Source organism: Acinonyx jubatus, chromosome D3 (assembly GCF_027475565.1).
Source record: "Acinonyx jubatus isolate Ajub_Pintada_27869175 chromosome D3, VMU_Ajub_asm_v1.0, whole genome shotgun sequence".
In the NCBI taxonomy this organism is placed as follows: Eukaryota; Metazoa; Chordata; class Mammalia; order Carnivora; family Felidae; genus Acinonyx; species Acinonyx jubatus.
Window position 1 is genome coordinate 81,798,202 of NC_069392.1, and position 6,000 is coordinate 81,804,201.

A 6,000-nucleotide genomic window follows, 5' to 3' on the forward strand; every position below is an offset into this window, starting at 1 on the left:
GCCACTACTTTTAAGAGCAAGAGACATAGCTGATTTTCCTAACACAGAAACAGACACAGAGATTTAGAAAAAATGAGGAAACAGAGGAATATACCCCAAATGAAAGGCCAAGGCAAAATCACCACAACAGACCTAAAGAAAATGGAGACAAGTAATATGACTGATAGAGCATTTAGAGTAATGGTCATAAAGATACTCAATGGACTTGAGAAAAGAGTGGAGACCTCGGTGAGACCCTTAAAATTAAAATACATTGACTAGAGGAAGCAGAGAGCAGAGTAAGAGAATGAAATCAAACTGAACAGGAGGGAGGAAAAAAATTATAATAAAAAATAAAAATAGACTTAGGGAACTCAGTGGCACCATCAAGCACAATAATATTCACATTCCAGGGATCTCAGAGGAAAATAAGAGAGAAAGGGGGGCATAAAATGTATCTGAAGAAATAATAGTTGAAAACTTCCCAAATGTAAGGAAGGAAAGAAAAATTCAGATCCAGGAGGCCCAGAAAGCCCCCAGCAAAATCAATCCACAAAGGTCCACACCAAAACACACAGTAATTAAAATGGCAAAAAGTAGGGATAAAGAGAGAATTTTAAAAGCAGCAAGAGAAAATAAAATGGTTACATACAAAGGAAACCTCATAAGTCTATCAACTAATTTTTTAGCAGAAAATTTTGCAGGCATTCCCCAGAAGGAAATGGCATGATATATTCAAAGCACTGAAAGAAAAACCCCCGCAGCCATGAATACTCTATCCAGTAAGGCTGTCATTAGGAATAGAAGGAGAGATAGAGTTTCCCACACAAACAAAATTTAAAGGAATTCATGATCACTAAACCAGCCCTACAATAAATGTTAAAGGGAACTCTCTGAGTTGAAAGGAAAGACCATACATAGGAATAAGAAAAGAAGGAAGCACAGAAGCAGTAAAACTAGGTATATCAATAATAATCAGTCGAAGGATTCACAAAATAAAAAGATGTAAAGTACAACACCCTATATACCTCAACAAGAGTGGGAGGAGAGTAAAGAATGAGTTTAAACTTAAGTGACCATCAACTTAAATAGACTTATATTTGCAGAGCATATTACATACAAACTTAATGGTAACTGCAAATCAAAAACAATTACTAGACATGCAGAGAGAGAGAGAGAGCGCGCATATTACTAAAGAAAACCAGCAAACTATGAGAGAAGAGAGAAAGAAAAAAAGGAATGGAGAAAAACTAGAAAACAACCACAAAACCAGTAACAAAATGGAAATAAGTGCATATTTATCAATAATTACTTTGAATGTAAATGGACTAAATACTCCAATCAAAAAAGATAAGGTGAAAAAATGGATATGAAAGTGACACCCTACAAGAGACTCATTTCAGATCTAAAGACCCATGCAGGTTGAAAGGGAAAGGATAGGAAAGCATTTTTCAGGCAAATGAAAGTGAAAAGAAAGCCAGGGTAGCAATACTTGTATGAGATAAAATAGACTTTAAAACAAAGACTTTCATAAGAGACAAATAAGGATACTATATTATCATAAAGGGAACAATCCAACAAGATATACAAATTATAGATATTTATGCATCTAATACAGGAGTACCTAAATATATAAAGCAGCAAATAACAAAAAGGAAGTAATCCATAGTAATATAATAATAGTAGGGGACTTTAACACCTCACTTACATCAAAGGATAGATCATCCAAATATAAAATAAACAAGGAAACAGTGGCTTTGAATAACACATTGGATCAGATGGATCTAACAGATACACTCAGAACATTCCATCTTAAAACTGCAGAATACACATTCTTTTCAAGTGCACATGGAACATTCTCCAGAATAGATCACATTTAAGGCCACAAAATAAGTCTCAACAAATTCAAAAAGGCTGAAGTCATACCACCCATCTTATATGACCACAACATTATGAGATAGAAAACAACCACAAGAAAAAAATCTGGCAAAAACACAAATATATGAAGGCTAAATAACATGCTACTAAACAGTGAATGGTTCAAACAAGAAAGCAAAAAAGAAAAAAGAAAAAAACATAGACATGAGTGAAAATGAAAATGCAATGGTCCAAAACCTTTGAGACACAGCAAAAGCTGTTATAAGAGGGAAGTTTATAGGAATACAGGCATATTTCAGGTTGCAAGAAAAATCTCAAATAAACCACGTAACCTCATGTCTAAAGGAGATAGAAAAGTAAGAACAAAATCCAAAAGAAGTAAAAGGAAGGAAATAATACAGATTAGAACAGAAATAAATAAAATGGAAACTAGAACAAAAACAAACAAAACACAATACAGCAGAGCAATGAAACCAGGGTCTGGTTATTTGAAAAGATCAATAAAACTGGTAAACTTTTAACCAGGAGAAGAAGAAGGAGGAGAAGGAAGAAGGAAGGAAAGAAGAAGGAAGAGGAAGAGGAAGAACAACAACAACAACAAGAGGAAGAAGAGGGAGAAGAAAAAGAAGAGGAGGAAGAGGAGGAGAGGGAGGAGGGGGAGGAGAAAGAAGGAAAAGGAACTCAAATAAAAATCAGAAAGGAAAGAGGAGAAATAACAACAGACACCACAAAAAATACAAATAATTTTAACAGATTATAAAAAATATGTATTCCAACAAATTGGACAACCTAGAAGAGATGGATAAATGTCTAGAAACATATAACGCCCCAAAACTGAATCAGCAAGAAATAGAAAATTTGAACAGACCAATTACCACTAATGAGGTGAAACTGGTAAACAAAAAACTCTCAACAAACAAAATCCAGGACCAGGTGCCTTCATAGTTGAATTCCACCAAACATTTAAAAAAATTTTTTAACGTTTTATTTATTTTTGAGACAGGGAGAAACAGAGCATGAACAGGGGAGGGTCGGAGAGAGGGAGACACAGAATCTGAAACAGGCTCCAGGTTCCGAGCTGTCAGCACAGAGCCAGATGCAGGGCTCGAACTCACAGACCGTGAGATCATGACCTGAGCCGAAGTCGGCCACTTAACTGACTGAGCCACCCAGGCGCCCCCACCAAACATTTAAAGAAGAGTTAGTACCTATTATTCTCAAACTATTCCAAAAACTAGAAGAGAAAAAAAAGCTTCCAAATTCATTCTATGAGGCCAGCATCACTCTGATACCTAAACTAGATAAAGACACTCCAAAAAAAAAAAAAAAAAAAAAAAGAGAGAACTGTAGGTCAATATGTCCGATGAATATAAATGCAAAGATTCTCAACAAAATATTAGCAAACTGAAACCAACAATATATCAAAAAAAATCATTGTCAGGATGCAAGATTGTTTCAATATTTGCAAATCAATCAGTATGATATATCACATCAACAAAGAGAAAGGATAAAAACCATATGATCATTTCAGCAGATGCAGAAAAAGCATTTGACCAAGTACAACACCCAATCATGATAAAAATCCTCAACACAGTAGGTTTAGAGGGAACATATTGAACATCGAACACATTGAACATATTGAACATACCTCAATACGATAAAGACCATACTGAAATATGAAGGCTGGTGCTTATGTGGTGGTTTGGGAGGTAAAAGCCACACACAGAGCATGGCAGAACAGCAATATATCTACAGGGAAACAGCCTTAGTCCCATACCATTAGAAAGCTGCCCTATTAGTCCTAGATAGCCTAATTTTATACTTCTTTCATATGAAAGAGAAATAAATGTCCACTTTATTTTTTTAATCTGTATATATCATTTTTATGTCATACAAAAATTACAAAAGTATTTACAATTTGTTAGCTAACTTTAAAAGATGTATTACTCTGTCATATATCAGCTGATTTAAAATTCTATATTTGACACATTCTCTTACTGTTTGAAGGTTTAAGTATTTGTTTCATAGAATTTATTATTTTTATAAAGAGATGACATTTTAACTTGTGTGTGATTATTGTTTAAAAATAGATATTAAATTGACTGTAAACCATTAATTAATTCAGAATTTCTCAATTTATTTAAAGTTCCAGCTTTCCATTAAGTTACACTGAATCCATGAGTCTAATTCTGGATTTATTATACCATTCTATAAATCAGTGCTGGGGTATTTTAGTTTTGGCATAGCAAATCACTCTTTATCATTAGTTTTCAAAATTCCTTTTATAATTGTCTATATTTATTCTTAAGATAAATTTGAAAATAGATTTATATAATTGCTTTGTATCAGGTCATATTAGTAAATTCTTATTTTTAATCATCCCTCAGCTTATTGTCTTAGAAAACATTATTTCTCTAGTTATATGAAAAGAAACTTTAAAACATATATAAAGAGAGAAGTTTGGAAAAACGGTACCATTTTAGAAAAAGTGTCGATCATTTCGCAAGTTTGTTGACTGCTGGTATGCCCAGTTCTGCTTTGTGTTCTATCATGATCATTTTCAAATGCTTAACTGCAAATTAAGTTTGGTAAATACATGATTAAATTATACTCCAGTTAGAGTTTGTCAGATTCGGTAAAAAGTAGAGGAGGATGACCAGATAATTTTAAATTTCAGATAAACAACTTTTTTTTTTTTGGTATGTCCCAAATGTTCAACACAAATCCAAATTTAACTGGAGGTCCATATTTTATCAGGCAATTCTAACTCTAGTACAAGGTCAAGTGACATTCAATTTAAAGAACTATCCTCAGTTTTAAGTTTGTAAGTTTATCTTTCCTAAAGTTTAGTGTGCATTCAAAAATGAATTAACTTTAAAAATCATAATTTCCATTTTATTCCTTTCACTTAAAATTTTGAATTTTCAAAAATACATGACCTTTAAAAAAATGAAATTGGTAAATGTTTGGTATCTTTGATTATCACAATAAAAAGTTGAAAACCTTATGTATAACAAGGTTCCCATTTAAAGTTAATAAATCCAGGGTGCCTGGGTGGCGCAGTCGGTTAAGTGTCTGACTTTGGCTCGGATCATGATCTCATGGTTTGTGGGTTGGAGCCCCGCAGTGGGCTCTGTGCTGATGACTCAGAGCCTGGAGTCTACTTCGATTTCTGTGTCTTCCTCTCTCTCTGCCTTTTCTCTTCTCACGCTCTGTCTCTCAAAAATAAATCAACGTTGAAAAAAAAATTTTTTTAAGTTAACAACATTCAAAACCAGAGAACCTATAGTTTATGGCATACCCCTTAACTCCACTGCCTTGGAAAGAAAAGTAATGATGCTCCTATGTTGTTATAAATTTGTTGTGTAAAGCCCAGAGAGTAGCTACCAAAGATGAATTGTGAAAGGGCCCAGAGCAAAATTTTCCAACCTGCACTTTGGGCTGGTATGCCAAATATTTTGTTGGGATTATCCAGAGTTGATCTACTCCAACAGCTTCACCTTGGGTGAGAATACACTTATGAATTCACAAAGCGTGGCAATTCATTTTATTTTTTAAAAATGCCACGTTTTAAAAATGAAAAGTGGGACCTGAGTAAAAAGCAATGTGCAAAAAATAGGATACCAGAATTCAGATTTTGACCATTTGAAGAAGCAGGTTTCATCTTGAAAATGTAAATTTTATTGCATTGTATTACAGATAAAAAGTGTGAAAGAATCCTGTGCATTCTTCTTGCTTAATCTCACTTTACATGGTAATCTTTTACCTTTTTTTCCTTTATATCCTGTTCCACCCCCTCCCTAAAATTCAGCACATCTTTGTTCTTTTCCATTTTTATGCTTTTCTGTGTTCCTTGTTAAATTAAATCCTAAAAGTGTCAAAACGGTACCCATTCTTCTATAGCATTTATGATTTTCAAAAATTATTGACAGCCAAAGGAGAATGTAGTTGCTCCATGAAATCACTGAGGGAAATTGAAATTAACGTGAATATCCCTTATTTGAGCAACGGGGAGTTTAGCAGCTGCCAAGGGTAACAGACTAATTCAAGTCATTTCTATAAACTCTTCACTCAAAAAGAACAGGAATAAATTGCATTGAGTCTATTTGAATCAACATTATCTTTTGACTTTTTATTCTCTCG